Here is a 19,264-nt window from a genome sequence, read left to right as displayed (position 1 = left end):
CTCAGGTAGTAGTAACAAATTCAAATATAATTGAAAAATAGACAAATGTACTTTCAACACACATTGTATTTTGATGATTGTGTTTATCAATGGAAATTTCAGTAGAAGCAGAAATAGAATCACAAAGAGATGTAAAGGTTATAGATAGTCTTTATTTTTTTAATTGATATCGTCTTTTTTATTCTTTTTTTAACTGTTATTTAATGAATATAAATTTCCAAAGTACAGCTTATGGATTACAATGGCTTCCCCCCCATAACTTCCCTCCCCCTCGCAACCCTCCCCTTTCCCTCTCCCTCCCCCCTTCCATTCACATCAAGATTCATTTTCAATTCTCTATATACAGATCAGTTTAGCCTATATTAAGTAAAGATTTCAACAGTTTGCACCCACATAGAAACACAAAGTGAAAAATACTGTTTGAGTACTAGTTATAGCATTAAATCACAATGTACAGCACATTAAGGACAGAGATCCCACATGAGGAGTAAGTGCACAGTGACTCCTGTTGTTGACTTAACAAATTGACACTCTTGTTTATGGCATCAGTAATCACCCTAGGCTCTTGTCATGAGTTGCCAAGGCTATGGAAGTCTTTTGAGTTCACCAACTCTAATCATATTTAGACAGGGTTGTAGTCAAAGTGGAAGTTCTCTCCTCCCTTCAGAGAAAGGTACCTCCTTCTTTGATGACCTGTTCTTTTCACTGGGATCTCACTCGTGGAGATCTTTCATTTAGGTGGTTTTTTTTTTTTTTTTTTTTTTTTTTTTTTTTTTTTTTTTTTTTTTTTGCCAGAGTGTCTTGGCTTTCCATGCCTGTAATACTCTCATGGGCTTTTCAGCCAGATCCAAGTGCCTTAAGGGCTGATTCTGAGGCCAGAGTGCTGTTTAGGACATTTGCCATTCTATGGGTCTGCTGTGTATCCCACTTCCCATGTTGGATCGTTCTCTCCCTTTTTGATTCTATCAGCTAGTATTTGCAGACACTATTCTTGTTTATGTGCTCCCTTTGGCTCTTAGTTCTATCATTATGATCAATTGTGAACAGAAATTGATCACCAGGACTAGTGAGATGGTATTGGTACATGCCACCTTGATGGGATTGAATTGGAATCCCCTGGTATGTTTCTAACTCTACCGTTTGAGGCAGGTCAGGTTGAGCATGTCCCAAATTGCACATCTCTTCCCTCTCTTATTCCCACTCTTATATTTAACAGCGATCACTTTTCAGTTATCTCAACACTTGAGAATAACTGTGTATTGATTATAGTATTCAACCAAAAGTATTAAGTAGAACAAACAAACAAAAATACTAAGAGGGATAACGTATTAAGTTGTTCGTCAACAGTCAGGGCAAGGGCTGATCAAGTCACTCTGCCACCTACATGGGAATCGCAGATAAGGTTCCTGGCTCCTCCACTCCTGGTTCCTGGATCCTAGTTTTGACCTGTGAGAGTCGACCACCCGAAAAACGTCACCAAGAGACACGTCTCTTATGCAAACAGCACGGGGAAGTTTTATTGATTATCCAGCATGCTGGGGCTGTCTGATCATACATGAACAGAGCAGCCCCGAATAACCAAAGGTTAGGGTTTATAAAGGCAAAAACTGCAAAACCGGGAAGGGGGGGAATACACGGTTGCTATGCACGGTTGCTATACACAATTGTTAAGACCAAAGGAGAATCAAAAGAGTACATGGTTACTGGGGTCAACATAACCCAAAACCTAAGTGAAATTAATATTTATCATAATCTTAACAATACTAGTTACAATCTTACAATTAGCAATTAGGACTTGACATTAATGTAAGATACAGACAAATCACATCTTCATTATGAACCCAGGTAACCCAGGGGCAACTTTTTGTGCTTGTAAGCTTGAGCAATCATGCTAGGGGGTTTTTGTGCTCTGCCAAGGGTGATATAGTGTACTGCTATTGTTTGACTATTTGAAACCATAGTTTCAGACCAGAGTCTCACAGTGAGGGGGGTGTTGGAGTCTCAAGGACTCCAAAATCGAGTCCCTACTGTCAGGGGGCTACTTCAGACCTAGACCAGCCTGGTCATTGTGGCCATCTGGGGACTGAATCAGCAGATGGAAAACCTCTCTCTGTAATTCTTGCTTTCAAATAAATAACAACAAACATTTAAAAAAATAAAAACACATAAAAACGCTCACCATAATTGGTCATCCGTGAAATGCAAATTAAAACCTCAGTGAGATACCTAGTCACACCCAACAGAATGGATTATATATTTTTAATAATTTATTTTATTAATATAAAAAGAACAGATGCCATATAGTTAAAACATACAATTCTAAGAATATGATCAGTATTTAGACAGGGCCATAAGCAAAGTGGAGGTTCCCAGGGCTGGTCTAGGTCAAAACTAGGAGCCAGGAGCCAGGATCCGGGAACCTTATCTGGGATTCCCATGTAGGTGGCAGAGTGAAAGGACTTGGACTTATTTTAGCTGCTTTTCCCAAGCCATTAGTAGGGAGCTGCATTGGAAGTGGAGCAGCCAGGTCATGAATTGGTGCTCATATGAGATGCTCCATTACTGGCAAGTAATGACCTGCTATGTCACAATGCTGGCCCCTCTTGTGCTCTTATTTATATGTGTTCTTTTATGAAGTGTGTTCAGATAATTTTTCTTTTTTATTGGTTTGTTTTATTGTTGAGTTATAAACATCTGTATATAAGTTGTATGAAAATGTATGCATTACAAATTTCTACTCTGTGTGACTTGTCTGTTTTTTCCTAAAAATTATTTATTATGTTGTGCTCAACATTAGATGATATGTAAAATGCAACTGAGAAAGGGATATCAAAGAACTGTGCTTTCTCTTTGAATCAAACATGAATAATAATAAGATGGTAAATTCTAAGTAGAGAAGTGTTTGGTTCATTGTGGTTTTTATATATTTTCCTTTCTTTCAATTTCCTGTAATAAACTTCATATCTATTCCCTTGTATACTATAGTTCAATTAACACAAAACATTAGGCAGTCTTTAAAAATTTTTCTATTAACTATAAAGAATATACTCAATTAAGAATTCTTTATCATTTTATTTTAGAAGAAAAGCATCAAATATTCAGGAAACTTTATTGTGAAATCAAATAGACATAGTTTTCATTTACCCACACATGAATATAAAATGCACTCAATTGGTAACTCACAGAGATGACAAAGGGAAAACAATTTTCATCTGAAATATTTCCTGGCTGTTGCTACAGCAATTCAGCAGTAATAGTTATCAAGACAATGTACATTAAGAAAACAAAAAACTCAAAGCTAATTATCTATAGTAAACCAAAAGAAATTTTGAAATGGAATGATTTGATTCAAAGAAAAAGCACCTTCTATGAATTTAGCAAAATAACTTTGATTTTAAATGGAACAATAAAATAGAATTAGTTAACCATGACTTGTTTCAAAGAGGAAACAAATACAGGAATTGATTTACTGGGTGAGAAAGTAACATAACAATTCAATTAAAAATCTGATCTAACATCAGCTGATTCCTTTCTGACTCCAGGGTAGTTAATGCCTATATATCCTTAACCACTGCAGTTTTCTCTTCTCCTTTCCTTCATATTTGAGGTTATGAGTTTTGCACTTTGTATAGACTAGGTAGGAAATTTTCCTTCTGTTCCTCTTAAAATAGCTTATTTAAAAAGATAACCTGAGGCAATTAACAAAGCAAACATAAGCAGTTTTTATCCAATCCATTAACACTTAGACACTGCTCACACTTTTGTAACCAAATTATCGTTAAGTGCATAAGTAGCCAATATATTCAATTTTCAACAGTAATAAAAATCTCAACAATGTGCCTTATGGCACACTCTTTTAATTTATTTGACAGGTAGAGTTAGAGAGAGAGAGAGAGAGAGGTCTTCCTTCTATTGGTTCACCACCAAGTGGCTACAATGGCCAGTGCTGCACCAGTCCGAAGCCAGGAGCCAGATGCTTCTTCCTGTTCTCCTATGGGGGTGCAGGGGCCCAAGCACTTGGGCCATCCTCCACTGCCCTCCAGGGCCACAGCAGACAGTTAGACTGGATGAGGAGCTACCGGGACTGGAACCCAGTGCCCATATGCGATGCCGGCACCACAGGCGAGGATTAACCAAGTGAGCCATGGCACCGGCCCCCCGGCACACTCTTAACATTAGTAAAAATAAAATTTCAGCAATCATAACCTATAAAATCAAACAATAAGGGGAAGAGTAAAGATTGACCCTGATCGATAAATCAATTTAATTCCAGATGCCATCCTAGTTTGATGTACCTGGTGTTCTAAGAGTATTTCAATCACAGATCTAGAAAACCCATTTCCTTTTATTATTATTATTATTTTATTTGACAAAGTTAGACCATGAGAGAGAGAGGGAGAGACAGAGAGAAAGGCCTTACTTCCATTGGTTCACCCCCCAAATGGCTGTTATGTCCGGAGCTCTGCTGATCTGAAGCCAGGAGCCAGGCGCTTCGTCCTGGTCTCCCATGCAGGTGCAGGGCCCCACTGCCCTCCTGGGCCACAGCAGGGAGCTGGACTGGAAGAGGAGCAATCTGGACTAGAATCTGGCACCTATACGGGATGCCAGTGCCACAGGCAGAGAATTAACCGAGTGAGCCACAGCGCCAGTCCCATAGAAAAGCCTTCTCCAAAGTAAGTGTAAAATTTTACATTGTTTTGGTATTAAACATGCTATTAACATGCTGTCTTTAGCACATTGGATTGAACAGTATATTCTGATTAGGCTGCCATTTTTGATGCTATTTTTCTTTAAAGTTTTGTCTAGCATAGTAAATTATTTTGAGACATTAAAATAATTCTGCTGAAAATAATGTAATATAACAAAACTTCTCTGACCTTGCTCCACTGTGATAGATTTTAGTGAAACTGCAGTGACCAAGTTACAAAATGTTCAACCAAGTTGTTTTTATGAGAATTATGTTCGCATATTCACTCATGCAAAAATTCAAGATAGTGTAATAGAAACGCTAGTTAAACATTGTGGCTGTATGCATCTCCCTTTATACTATGCATTTAGAAACTGGTAAAAAATCTTAGGTACTAGCAGTTGTGGCAAAACTAGGCAAACTGTGTAGTTGAACCATTGAAAAGGCCCTTATTACAAGATAGTTACATGCCTTTTCAGGAGTGTGCTTTTAATTAAAGAGATTAATAAAGTGAATAGCTGTTAAAAAATCCAGAAAAGCCCAAATTTTACATTGTGGCTAATTGCATTTATACATCAGGGTTAATGATATCTAGTCCCTGTCTGCATAGATTTAATCTAATTATCCATACTGCATATTGCTTTAATAGCCACGTTAAAAAAAACTACTCTTTACTAAGTAGGGTCAGTTATTGTAACTTAAAAATTATTTTTTAGAGGCTGGTGCTGTCGCATAGTGGGCTAAGCCTCTGCCTGCAGCACTGGAATCCCATTTGGGCATCAGTTTAAATCCTGGCTGTTTTACTTCTGATGCAGCTCTCTGCTATGGCCTGGGAAAGCAGTAGAAGATGGCCCAAATCCTTGGGCTCCTGCACCCACATGGGAGACCCAGAAGAAGCTCAGGGATCCTGGCTTTGGATTGACATTGCAGCCAGTTGGGGAGCGAACCAGCAGAATTGTAGACCTCTCTCTCTGCCTCTCCTTTTCTCTCTGTGTAACTCTGTCTTTCAAATAAATAAACAAATCTTTTTTTTGTAAGGTAAAGGGTTTATTGGGGAAAACCCAGGAGACTAGAGGGAAGGGGAAAAGAAGGACAAAGAAAGTAATAGATAGAATAGAGGGGAGCAGGAGAGAGGAGAGAGAGAAGGAGAGAGACAGCGAGGATGGGAGGAGCTGAGAGAGAGAGAGAGAGAAGGAGAGGAAAGAGTGAGAGAGAGAGAAGGGAGAAGAGAGCAATAAACAAATCTTAAAAAATTATTTTTAAAATTTTATTAATTGATTTGAAAGGCAGAGTTACAGAGTTAGAGGCATAGAGAGAGGAAGAAAGGTCTTCCAATTCACTCGCCAAATGGCTGTAACAGCTGAAGTTGGGCCAATCTGAAGTCAGGATTCAGGAGTTTCTTCTGGGTCTCCCATGCAGAAGCAGGGGCCCAAGCACTTGGTCCATCTTTGACTGCTTTCCCAGGCCATAGAAGAGAGCTAGATCAGAAGAGGAGCAGCAGGACTTGAACCATCATCAATATTGGATTCTGGCACTGCAGGAGGAGGCTTACTGAATTGTTTTAACAAGGGTATCAAACATCAGGGATGAGTTCAAGTTAAAATTCACTGAAGAATGGAAGCATCTAAAAGGCTAGTCACTTCACACGCCCATCAAGATGCTTGAATAATTTGGAGAGTTGCACAGCAACAAACAAGAAAATGAAGAGCACCAATAACCAGTGCTACAGACTCCTTCTCTTTGAGCTCATTTTTGAGGTCTTGGAAAAGCTGCTACTCTTGATGACATTCTTGCTATGCTTCTCTTCGACCTTAGGGATCCACTTTCCATTGAACATCTTCATGGAGTTAGCACCTGCATCAACCACCTTTGCATTGGGTTGCTCGCTCCCCCTTTGAAGCCTCCATGATACTTTGCTTCATGTGACCCTGCCACCAGAGCTGGAGGTTCTTGGGCAGTGTGCTAGCTATGCCATCAGGGTCTGATAGCTTACTCAGCAGCAGTGCAAAACAGCACCCGGGGGGGAGAAGTAGCAGGTGAAATGTCCTCAGGTGATACTACCTTTCTGGCTGCTGTCTGAAGCGTGGATGAAGAAGGAAGGCGTTGCAATGCAAGAACATAAAAGTGCAACCTGTTCCCTGCAACTTGCCTTTGTTTTTAAAGTGCTCTTTGAAATAAAAAAAAATGAAATTTTGATGAATATAAAAAAAAAAAAAACAAGTAAACCACAATACATCCAGATTCCTCATATGAGATTTGGTATACATTATTGAAAATATAAACATGACAATAATCAATGACAAGATAAAACAAAGTAAAATTAGTTTAAGTATAATTCTATATATTATATTATGATTATTAAGGGTAGAAATAGGTAACTTAGCCCTTGATTGTTAGAGAACAATGGTTTTCTTTTTTGTTTTTGTTCTTTACTTCTTTTTTTTTCTTCATACTATTCAGTAAACTCTCTACTTGGTGTAGGGTTAATCTTATGAGTATAAGAATTAACTGAAAATTTATTTCTTTAAAAAATAAGAACAGGAAAGGAAGAGGGTGAAGGAAGAAAGGCAGGAGTATGGGTGGTGTGGGGGAAGCATCATATTCCCAAATCTGTATATATTAAATGCATTAAATTTTATTCCTCAAACAAAATAAATTAAAAATTAAAAAAGAAATTGGTAACTTAGTTGTTTTGATTATAGAGTTCCAAGAAGATACAGAGCATATGTTTGAAAAATAATTCTAAATAATCTATTCCAATACAATTCATAAATATTGCAGTATCTTAAGTCTGTACAAGTTCAAGCTATTTGTAGAAAAACTTTAAAACAGTATTATCAGAGTTTCAATCTAATATATGGAAAATTTTGACATCAACATGATTTTGAGAAATATATGTACATCAAAGTTACTCTGAATAAGATGAGTCTGCAATAATGACAAATATGTCCACAAAGTTTAAAGGTAAACGTTCTCTTGTTTGCATATATGTATACAATATGCATTTTAAAACAGTTAAAAATACAAGACAAAAAGTATCCCACCAGAATATACAGGAGATTGATGACTGTGCAACAACAACAACAAAATGCAAACCAGGATGGTCACAGTTTACCCATGGTAGGATATTAAGAAAAGAAAGATTACTAATGATATACACAGATGATAGTGACAAAACCAGAATCAAAATGGAAAATAAGTAAGGGATGTTAATTTCATGATTCAAATTATAGTTTGATTACCATAGGTAACAATGAATAATATGGTATCAATATTAAAAGACAGACACAAATATACATGGAAATATTTGAAAAGTATGCCTAATATTACAGGCACTAACACACAGGAAAATGGTAATGGTGAGGAACTAAATGAAAATATTATGGCTATTACTAGAATAATGTAAAAGATGATACCAGTGTTTCAATCTAAATAATAGAAAATTTCAAGTCAATGATTAATTTTGAATAACATAAGAATAAAGTGAAATAAATATGTGACTATAAAAAGATCCCCATATACCTGGTTTTAGGCAGCTGTGTACAATAAAATCACTATAGCAACTCTAAGAATTTTGAGTTACTTGATTATGTCACAATGATAGAGCCTACCAATAAATCAACAGGTTACTTCTAGTGTGGCATAAACTAGGTTAGTGATGATATAGCTAGGTGACAGTAATAATTCAGACAAAATGAAATTTTTTTTATATTTCAAGTTTATTTTTTTATTTTTTTTCTTTCAAACTTTTAATGAATATAAACTTCCAAAGTACAGCTTATGGATTACAATGGCTTCCCCCCCATAACGTCCCTCCCAACCGCAACCCTCTCCTTTCCCACTCCCTCTCCCCTTCCATTCACATCAAGATTTATTTTCAATTCTCTTTAATTACAGAAAATCAGTTTAGCATACATTAAGTAAAGATTTCAACAGTTTGCTCCCACACAGAAACATAAAGTGAAAAATACTGTTTGAGTACTAGTTATAGCATTAAATCTCAATGTACAGCACACTAAGGACAAAGATCCTGCATGAGGAGTAAGTGCACAGTGACTCCTGTTGTTGGCTTAACAAATTGACACTTGTTTATGGCCTCAGTAATCACCCTAGGCTCTTGTCATGAGCTGCCAAGGCTATGGAAGCCCCCTGAGTTCACTGACTCTGATCATATTTAGACAAGGCCATGGTCAAAGTGGAAGTTCTCTCCTCCCTTCAGAGAAAGGTACCTCCTTCTTTGATGACCCATTCTTTCCACTGGGATCTCACTCACAGAGATCTTTCATTTAGGTTTTTTTTTTCCCCAGAGTGTCTTGGCTTTCCATGCCTGTAATACTCTCATGGGCTTTTCAGCCAGATCCAAATGCCTTAAGGGCTGATTCTGAGGCCAGAGTGCTGTTTAGGACATCTGCCATTCTATGGGTCTGCTGTGTATCTCACTTCCCATGTTGGATCGTTCTCTCCCTTTTTTATTCTATCAGCTAGTATTTGCAGACACTAGTCTTGTTTATGTGATCCCTTTGGTTCTTAGTCCTATCGTTATGATCAATTGTGAACAGAAATTGATCACTGGGACTAGTGAGATGGCATTGGTACATGCCACCTTGATGGGATTGAATTGGAATCCCCTGGTATGTTTCTAACTCTACCGTTTGAGGTAAGTCAGCTTGAGCATGTCCCAAATTGCACATCTCTTCCCTCTCTTATTCCCACTCTTACATTTAACAGTGATCACTTTTCAGTTAAGTTTCAGCACTTAAGAAGAATTGTGTATTGATTACAGTATTCAACCAAAAGTATTAAGTAGAACAAACAAAAAAAATACTAAGAGGGATAACATATTAAGCTGCTCATCAACAGTCAGGGTGAGGGCTGATCAAGTCACCATTTCTCCTAGTGTTCATTTCACTTTAACAGGTTTCCTTTTTGGTGCTCAGTTAGTTGTCACCTATCAAGGAGAACAAGTGGTATTTGTCCCTTTGGGATTGGCTTATTACACTCAGCATAATGTTTTCCAAATTCCTAACAGGGATCACTTTTCAGTTAAAATTTAAACACCTAAGAATAATTGTGTGTTAATTACAGAGTTCAACCAATGGTACTAGAACAAAAAATACTAAAATGGATAAAGTATTACATTGTACATCAACCATCAGGACAAGAGCTGATCAAGTCACTGAAATTTGAAAAGGGATGAACTCATTAAGGTATTTATTTTAATTGTCTTTTTTAAAGATTCATTTTATTTTCTTGAAAATAAGGAGGAAGAGGGAGAGTGATCTTCAATTTGTTGCTTCACTCCCCGAATGACCACAAAGCCTCTACTGGGTCAGGGTTTAATCAAGAGCCTGGAACTCTATCTGGATTTCCCACATGGATGGCAGGGTCCCAAGTACTTGGGCCACCTTCCATAGGAGTGAAATGGATTGAAAGTGGAACAGCCAAGACTCAGCCTGAGCTCAGTTGGGATACTGGCATCACAGAGAGCAGTTTAACCTTCTGCCCCACAGCACTAGCCACTGTATTTTGATTAAAATGAATGAGTGATTTGCCATAATCATTTATAAAGTGAGAAGCACAAATATAGGTTTCCAGTGAAAAAGAGTCCATGTAATTTTCACTTAAAGAGAATATAAAGATAATGCCAGACTTAGATGTAAAATCTAAGGCATTCATTCTCACAGAAGTGGTAGAGTTGACATATAAGAATGAGGGCCTCTTCCTGTTTTGTACCCTACATGCCTTACTTGGCTCATGTTAGTCTGAGCCTTCATCATAACAATTCTGCCAGTGAGTCACAGCTATGCCCTAACCAACAGATATGAACAAATAGGAACCTTAACCCTGGGGAAGACTCTTTCTTGGGTATTCTACCTCAGTCATCCTTATATCTGCTATACTAATGACATTTAAATGCCCTGTCTTTATTAGTTACCAATTGTTTGTAACTGTATTTGTATTACAGATAATTTTTATATTATACTTTCTCAGTTCAAATTACTAGTGTTTTCTCTCTCTTCAATAGTTACTGATTGTGACAGAATTCATCCAAGGAAATAGGCCTGTATAGATGGAGTATGGGGATTAGTTTGGTCCTGCATTTTAGCCATCTGTTAATTCTTTGTTGCAAAGACCTTTTCTATTCTTTTTACTAATCCTTTGGATTTAACTATAGTGCAGAATCTGTGACAATGAGATGTTGTTATTAGAAGTCTGTGACCTGTAGTGACATAAAAGTGAAACAAGTTATGGTAGATTCTGATGTAGTGGCAAGTAAAACACATGACTTGGGAGCCAAATAGTTGCTATGTTTGATTATGGCCATAATGATCATTCATATGGACTATTGTATGGGTGGATTCATTTGCCTCTTGAGGACATACAAAAAATATTGACAGGGGCTGGGGCTATGGCACAGCGAGTAAAGTCACTGCCTGTAGTGCCAGCATCCCGCATGGGTGTCAGTTCGAGTCCCAGCTGCTCTACTTCCAATCAAGCTCTCTGCTATAGGCTGGGAAATCTGTAGAAGATGGACCAAGTCCCTTTACCCGCATGGGAGACCTGGAAGAAGCCCTTGGCTCCTGTCTTTGGATTGGCTCTGCTCCTGCTATTGTGACCATTTGGGAGTGAAACAGGAGAGAGAAGACTTTCTCTCTCTCTCTCTCTCTCTCTCTCTCTCTCTCTCTCTCTCTTTTTCTCTGCCTCTGCCTCTCTCTAACTCTGACTTTCAAATAAATAAACAAATCTTTAAAATATAAAACAAACATTGACAATTTCATACTCTAAACTCAGCTCAAGCCACAGTTTGAGAAACAGAACATTTTCTTGAAAATTCTAGAAGAGTCTCCCATTTCCTGTAGTCACTGGATTGAAATTGCTAAACACACACACACAATTATTCAGGTTGTTGAATTAGGATGCCAGTTGAATTCTCAACCTTCTATGTTTTTTCATGTGAAATTTATGAGGATTATTGGTAATGAGTGAGATACTGACATTTGGAATCAGCACATCTTATTTGGACCCCAATGAAACTCACCATATGAAACCATTTAGTCATTTTGGGATCCTCTTACCAGAAGTAATTTACAGTCCAGTGTCCAAGAGACTAGCTTTCCTCTGAAAACCCAAGCATCATATGGAGTGTAATCTTCAAAAAGGGATGATCATTGGCTTCCTGGCCCACTAGAACTGTTCTGTTGCAACTAGATGTACTCGGTTGCAAGCACATATTGTGACCCAGGAAGAAGTAACATCTTTACTGTTGTTGTCTAGGCAAATCATAAAAGTGCACACTGGCTGGCTTACATAATATAAATCTGTTTGTTCATAGCACTGGAAGTTAGAAGTCCAAGATGAAAGTATCAACAGGTATGGTTCCTTCCAATGCCTCCTTCTTTGATTTGAAGATGGTCACATTCTTGCTGTATGTTCACCTGTTCTTTCCTTTGTGTGTGAACACACCTGTTCCTTTTGTCCAAATATCTTTCTTTTGTAAGAACATCAGTCCTTGGATAAGAGTTCATCCCAAAAGGCTCACTGTATATCAGTTATTTCTTTAATGGTCCAATTTCCAAATAAATTTATATTCTAAGGTACTAGGGTTTAGCTTCTTCAAATTATGAATTTTTAGGGTACACACCTTCTCCCCTAACACACACCAACAAGAACTGTGGGAGCAGAGTGATAACTGTTATAATTGACATTTTTGTACTATTTAACTTTTACAAACGTCTTGCTGTATTACACACGCAATCAAACAGGAATCGAGTGATAATGTCAGAGAGTATAAAACAGGAACAAACTTAAATGAACTTCAATGAAAAACAACCATACTGAATGGGGTAAAACATATCCAAGTAAACTTGTATACATTATTTTGATTATGATACCTCAGTTTAAAGACAGATAAAACTGTGAATAGATAATGAGTTCTACTATGCTTGATTTTTACTGCAGTATGGATTAGCATCCTAAAACTACATGTTTATATATGCTAGAATTGATGGAATTATAAGATTAAGATTAAAATATGATTTAAACTAAATAAGTGCTGTAATCCTTTCACTTACATCTTATTTTCTGGGTATTCTTCATTGCAAGGAAACAGGTTTATAGTGCAATGGTTTCTTCCAGACTGAAGAAAGAGACTAGTATTTAGAAATGACATTGGAACATTTCATCATGCCAATAAAATGGAAATGATTAGATTAATGGAGAGAATTCAAAAGGATACAGAAAGCAGCTTGAATGGCTACCACGGGTCAAATACAGGGGTTGAGTATCTAAATAGTAGCACATTTTAATTTGTTAAGTAAAATAAAATTCTATGAGCTCCTCTTGTTATAAAAGTGGATAAATAGGTGTGGGAGAAGTGAACACTTTTATTAAAGTAAGACTACCACTGTTATCAGGTGAAACTGCTGTCTGCAATGCCAGCATCCCATATGGGTACAGATGAGAATCTTGGCTGCTCCACTTCTAATCAAACTCCCTAATGATGTGCCTAGGAATGCAGTGGAATGGCCATGTACCCGGGCCCCTGCACTCATGTGACAGACCCAGCTGAGGCTCCTGGCTTCTGGTTATGGCCTCACTCAGCCCTGACTTTTGTGTCCATTTGAAGAGTAAACCAGCAGTTGGGAGACTCCTCTTACTCTCCCCCTATCTCTCTCTGTAACTGTGCCTTTTGGATAAAGTAAATCAATCTTTTAAAAAATAAAATTAAAAAATAAATTAAAATAACAACTAATTAAAACAAAATAATGGCAATTGTAAAAACAACCATTTAGAAAACATCCTAGTAATAACAGAGCCAGACAATAATTATCAATAAATACTAAAATGGTTGGATGAAATTTTCCTAATAATTTAATTACCATTTCAAAGTATCTCACCACAATTTATTACAAATAGACAACTACCAATTTCACAGTAGAGAAACATGGTAGATATCACCTTAAGAAATTATGAAATTAACATCTCCAAAGATAGAGCAAGTCAGCATCATGTATCTCCTGACCCAATGAGCTGAGAAGGACACAATATCACTTCTGGGGTGGTTCTGCCACAAAAATCAAAACCTGAATGTGGTGTAGAGAATCACAAGGCAAATCAAAGTTAACTGGCTTATCCAGTTAATGAAAGAAAAAGAAAGACAACAATTCTTCCAGGTTGAAAAAGGTTAGAAATATGGTAAATAAATTCAATGTGTGATGCTAAATGGGAGCAGAAGTGGTACATAGAAGAGAGTAAACTGCTGTAAAGGACATTATTGGGATGAGTGGAAAACTCAAATATAGAGTTTGGGGATAAGTAACACTAGTATCAAACTGTTATAGTTTCTTAATTACTGTATTATGAATTAAGAGATACTCTTGTTCTTAGAAAATGTTATATAATGAACTGTTTAAGGGAAAAGTGGCAAAAAGTTTGCAATTCACTTCCAAACAGTAGAGATACAACAAGTATAGTATGTGTTTGTGTGTGATGTGCATGTAGAGAGAACAAGCAATTTCAGGGATTAACTTGTAAATCTGAGTAATGAGTATCTAAGAACACTTGATTCTATTTTATAATTTCTTAAAGTTTCATTAAAATTGAAAAGTTACAGAAACAACGCACACTCCTAAATCATTCTTATGTTAAATTTTATGAAACTAAATGGGAATATATACTAGATAAAAATGAATGAAAATGAGAACAATATATATCAAAAATTGAAAAAAGAAATGATTGATAAAAGAATAATAAAATTAAGTTATTCTAAATAAAGAAAACCAGAGCCAGTGCTGTGGCATAAAAGGTTTCACTGCCACCTGGAGTGTGAGCATCCCTAATGAGTGCTGATTCATGACCTGGCTGCTTCACTTCTGTCCTGGTTGCTCCTCTTCCAGTCCAGCTCTCTGCTGTGGCCTGGTGCAGCTCCTACTGTTGCAGCCATCTGGGGAGTGAACCAGCAGATGAAAGACCTCTCTTTCTGTCTTCATTTCTCTCTGTAACTCTGTCTTTCAAATAAATAAAATAGGTCTTTAAAAAGAAAAAGATGACCTTGTTTCCCACAGCCAAAGCATTTTTTTCAGGAGCTTTAAGGGCAGAAGCCAGTAAGTTATTTTCTAAGTTTCAGTCCCTACAGTTTGACACAATTTGGTCATTTCTGCTGTGGTAGTTTCAGGCTTAGTGTGGACTGTGTTTAATATATTTTTGCAGCCTTGATTTGAATTTTCATAAGACTTTTTTTGAGAGGTAGAGTTATAGGCAGTGATAGAGAGAGACAGAGAGAAAGGTCTTCCTTCTGTTGGTTCACTCCCCAAATGGCCACTATGGCTGGCGCTGTGCCGATCTGAAGCCAGGAGCCAGGTGCTTCTTCCTGGTCTCCCATGCAGGTGCAGGGGCCCAAACACTTGGGCCATCCTCCACTGCCCTCCTGGGCCATAGCAGAAAGCAGACTGGAAGAGGAGCAACCAGGACTAGAACCCGGTGCCCACATGGGATGCCGGTGCCACAGGCAGAGGATTAACCAAGTGTGCCATGGCGCTGGCCCCCAAGACATTTGTTTTAATAATGCTTTTTCTGCTTCTTGATGATCTAATGCTGCCCAAAAGCTTTCTCTAGCCTATCCACAAAGGGCATATAGCCTTCAGTAGGTCCCTGGCAAACTACAGAAAAGGAAGTAGAAGGGTCTTTAACATCAGCAATCTTTTTCCAAGCTTCTAATGCAATATTAGAAATGTGCACATAAGCCTCCCTTCAAAAATAATCAACTTTGCTGACCAAGATCTGAAAAGGCTCCCTCTCCTAGCAACTGTTCCAAATTAATAGGGATATTGTTATGTAAATTATCTATGGCTTGTATGGAAGCCAAATCTCTATATTCCCAAACAGTGTCCTGCTCTGGAGTAACCAAGATTTTAACTAGAGTTTTTGAATCCCATGGCACCATCTCATATCTTTCTCCAATTCTATCCAATATACCCACTGTATAAGAATTTTGCAGGGCTGGCACTGTGTATAGCAGGTAAAGCCACCAACTGCAGTGTTGGGTCAGTATCCCATATGGGCACCAGTTCGAGTCCTAGCTGCTTGACTTCTGATCCAGGTCTTTGTTGAGGAGATAATGTGGTTCAATCTTATCTTTGTGTTGTGCTGGGGACAGAGAGTTCCCCATGCTTATTACTCACCAGGATCTTGAGATGAAGAGACAAATCTGTAACCCTTGCTGGGCATGATGATTTGTCCTTTGCCCTTCTTGCCAAGGGTCCCTCTTTGGGTGCCAGGTGCTGTGAGTGTGTTGCAAGTGAAAGGAGAGACAGGACACAGAAACTTTGCCTCTGAGGAGCACTGCTGGAATGCTCCCTGTGCAGCCCCAGTGTGCTTCCTCCATTGAAAAAGATTACATTAGCTATTTGTATAGAATATGTGCATATTCTAACATTACTTGTAACATTACTTGATAATCCTCAGAATATGATTGTGAAGACATCATTGGGGTTCTCCCTGTCTTGGTTTACTGGATAAGCAAGCCTGGGAAAGTAGCTGCATGTCCTTGTGGGAGTCAAAGTTCTGTGAGAACTCAATGTTCTTCTTTATCAAAGGTCATTTACTATTTCTAATCAGTTCCTTATCTCTAATCAGCTCCTGCTGCTGCACCCCATGGCAGGAAGAGTGTGTTTTCAACTGAGAATGCTTTGACAGAAGCTTTGTTCCTTACATGAGAGATACCTGCAGTCTACTTGAATACAACCTACCTTATACAAACTTCATTTTTCACATGAGGATCCTAATTGCTAAGATCCAGAGAAGTAAAATAGGTTGTTCAAGATCACATAGGTAAATTGTAGCAGTGATAACACTACATAGAATTAGGTATCTCAATACATTCTCAATACATCAGCCACTGTTCTGTCATTATAGTACTCACTCTGGAGTTACAGGATAAAATTTGTGGAAAATTAAGATTGGAAAATCAGCAATTGTTATTTTGTTACAGTCAAAAACTTCTTTGTATACTTATAAGTTGACATTTTTCTAGTATGTTTACTACTTGAAATGTAAAACAAATAGCCTCATCTATTTGCCAAAATAAGTTATATAAGTTATTTCCTATATATGTTTAAAAATTATTTGGTTATTTGCTTGGCATAAGAAGTATCCCTGCATATCTGAAAACCTTGAATGGGAGTAAGTCACTTGGGTTTTAAGAATGCTGTATTTTGGCCAGCGCCATGGCTCAACAGGCTAATCCTCCACCTTGTGATGCCAGTACACCGGGTTCTAGTCCCGGTCGGGGCACCGGATTCTGTCCCAGTTGCCCCTCTTCCAGGCCAGCTCTCTGCTGTGGCCAAGGAGTGCAGTGGAGGATGGCCCAAGTGCTTGGGCCCTGCACCCCATGGGAGACCAGGAGAAGCACCTGGCTCCTGGCTTCGGATTAGTGTGGTGCGCCAGCTGCAACAGCCAGCCGCAGCAGCCATTGGAGGGTGAACCAACGGCAAAGGAAGACCTTTCTCTCTGTCTCTCTCTCTCTCTCACTAGCCACTCTGCCTGTCAAAAAAAAAAAAAAAAGAGTGGGATAAAAAAAGAATTGAAGAAAAAAAAGAATGCTACATTTTAGGTCTCTTAATGTTTTCAGTGATGATGTTTTAAAGGCTCTGTTTTATCAAAAATGATAAAGACTTTGTTTTTCAGTGCCCATGGTGTTACCACCTAATGAAGTGTATTAAACTAGAATTCTCAGCAGAGTTATTTAATACTGAATTCTAATACGTTGGGATATTTTAAGGTGAGAAAATAGGATTTCTTTCAAATCTCATAAGATTGATAATCAAAATTTGACGATATCTACAGTGTTTCATCATTTTATTTTAAATATTAGTCAAATTGATATTTTTTATTTTAATTTTAATTAGTGTTTAACAGATTCAATATGGATTATAGATACAATTCTAAGAACACAATTATAAACTCATCCTCCTTCTGCTCCACCCTATTCTTTCTTTGTCTTTTTTTCAGCTTCTGAGATAACATTTTAAATTTACACTATGGTAAAAAGGCATAATGATTCAAGGAACAAGTTTAACAAATAAAAAGAAAGAAATCCTAGTTTAGTGGGAATATAGACAGTGGCTAAAAACAACATTTGAATGGAAAATTAAAGACATCAAATAATAAAATCAATTGTTTAATTCTTTACTAAAAGCCTCAGAGAAAGTCTTTCATTATTTATTAAATGTCAATGCAAAAATGGATTTATATGATCCCTTAAAAACTGATTAATTTGTGTGCAATAAAGTGGAACTTTTCTCAAGTTTTCTTGACAGTCTCACAGAAATACTTATGTTCAGGGACTGGAAGAATTAATATCACCAAGATGTTCATACTACCAAAATCAATTTACAGATTCAATGTGATCCCAATCAAAATACCAATGACATTCTTCCTAGATCTAGAAAAAAAGGATGCTAAAGCTCATAGAAGCACAGAGACCCCAAATACCTAAATCAATCTTATACAACAAAAACAAAGCTGAACACATCACAATACCATATTTTAAGATATATTACAGGGTAATTATAATCAAAACAGCTTGGTACTGACAAAAAATAGAAGTGTAGACCAATAATAGAAACTCCAGAAACCAATCCGTGCATCTACAACCAACTAATTGTTGGCAAAGGAGCTACCCTGAGGCCAGCGCAGTCTCTTCAACAGATGGTGCTGGAAAAACTGGATCTCCATGTGCAGAAGTATGAAGTTAAACCCCTCCCTTACAGCTTACACAAAAATCCACTTAAAATGGATCAAAGACACAAATCTACAACCAGATTCCTTCCAATTACTAGAGAATATTGGGGAAACTCTGCAGGACATTGGCATAAGGAAATACTTCTTGGAAAAGTCCCTAGAAGCACAGATAGTCAAAGCCAAAATTGGCAAATGGGATTACTTCAAATTAAGAAGCCTTTGCACTGCAAAAGTAACATTCAGCACAGTGAAGAGGAAACTGAAGGAATGGTTGAAAATATCGGCAAACTATGAAACTGATAAAAGATTACTTTGCAGAATCCATAAAGAGATCAAGAAACTCTGGGAAGAATAGAGGAACTGAAGAACCCATAAATGACAGCTCCTGCCCTGCAGGAACCCCATACACACAGCCCGGCCTCTCCCTGGTGACCACTCCAGTCCCCACTGCACAATCAGGGAGACGCAGGGCTGCAATCACACAGATGGCTCTGGGGCCCAGAAGTCTCTGAGAGCAGGTAAGGGCCAGGACTCATGGGGTTCTGGGTGCCATCCAGGCCCCATGTTGAGGGCTGGGGGGGTCCAGGGAAGCACTGTGCCAGCCATGGGATAGGCCCCACAGATTGCAGAGATGACCTCTGAGAGCCCCGTGTCCTGTCTTCATGTTCACCAGGTCCACCTTCCCCTACTCTGGACTCCTGACCCCACACACTCACCATTTCTAGGAATCAGAAATGGGTGGTGTCCTGCAGTGAACAGTCAGAGCACAGTGGATGTTTCCTTTACTTCAGAGTTTCCCAGCAGCAGAACACGCTCCTTGGACCTCTCAGAGGTGGA

At 38.0% G+C, this 19,264-nt stretch overlaps 1 long non-coding RNA gene across 7 annotated transcripts in view; it reads left to right on the top strand.

Moving 5' to 3' along the window:
• LOC103346842 (uncharacterized) overlaps positions 1–19,264 on the top strand; it is a 399,916-nt gene that overhangs the window by 35,435 nt on the left and 345,217 nt on the right. For 4 of the 7 annotated variants that reach the window (XR_011385745.1, XR_011385742.1, XR_011385744.1 and 1 more), the window contains exons 2-5: positions 9,773–9,894; positions 12,021–12,058; positions 16,322–17,465; positions 18,746–18,945. This is a non-coding gene — a long non-coding RNA (uncharacterized lncRNA). Of the gene's footprint in view, positions 1–9,772; positions 9,895–12,020; positions 12,059–16,321; positions 17,466–17,695; positions 18,946–19,264 lie in introns of all 7 variants that reach the window. The other 3 variants (XR_011385747.1, XR_011385743.1, XR_011385748.1) reach the window with 3 other exon arrangements.

This window comes from Oryctolagus cuniculus (genome assembly GCF_964237555.1).
Source record: "Oryctolagus cuniculus chromosome 17 unlocalized genomic scaffold, mOryCun1.1 SUPER_17_unloc_1, whole genome shotgun sequence".
Classification (NCBI taxonomy): Eukaryota; Metazoa; Chordata; class Mammalia; order Lagomorpha; family Leporidae; genus Oryctolagus; species Oryctolagus cuniculus.
Note: the sequence above shows the minus strand (reverse complement) of the source record. Positions and strands in the feature narration are given on the sequence as shown.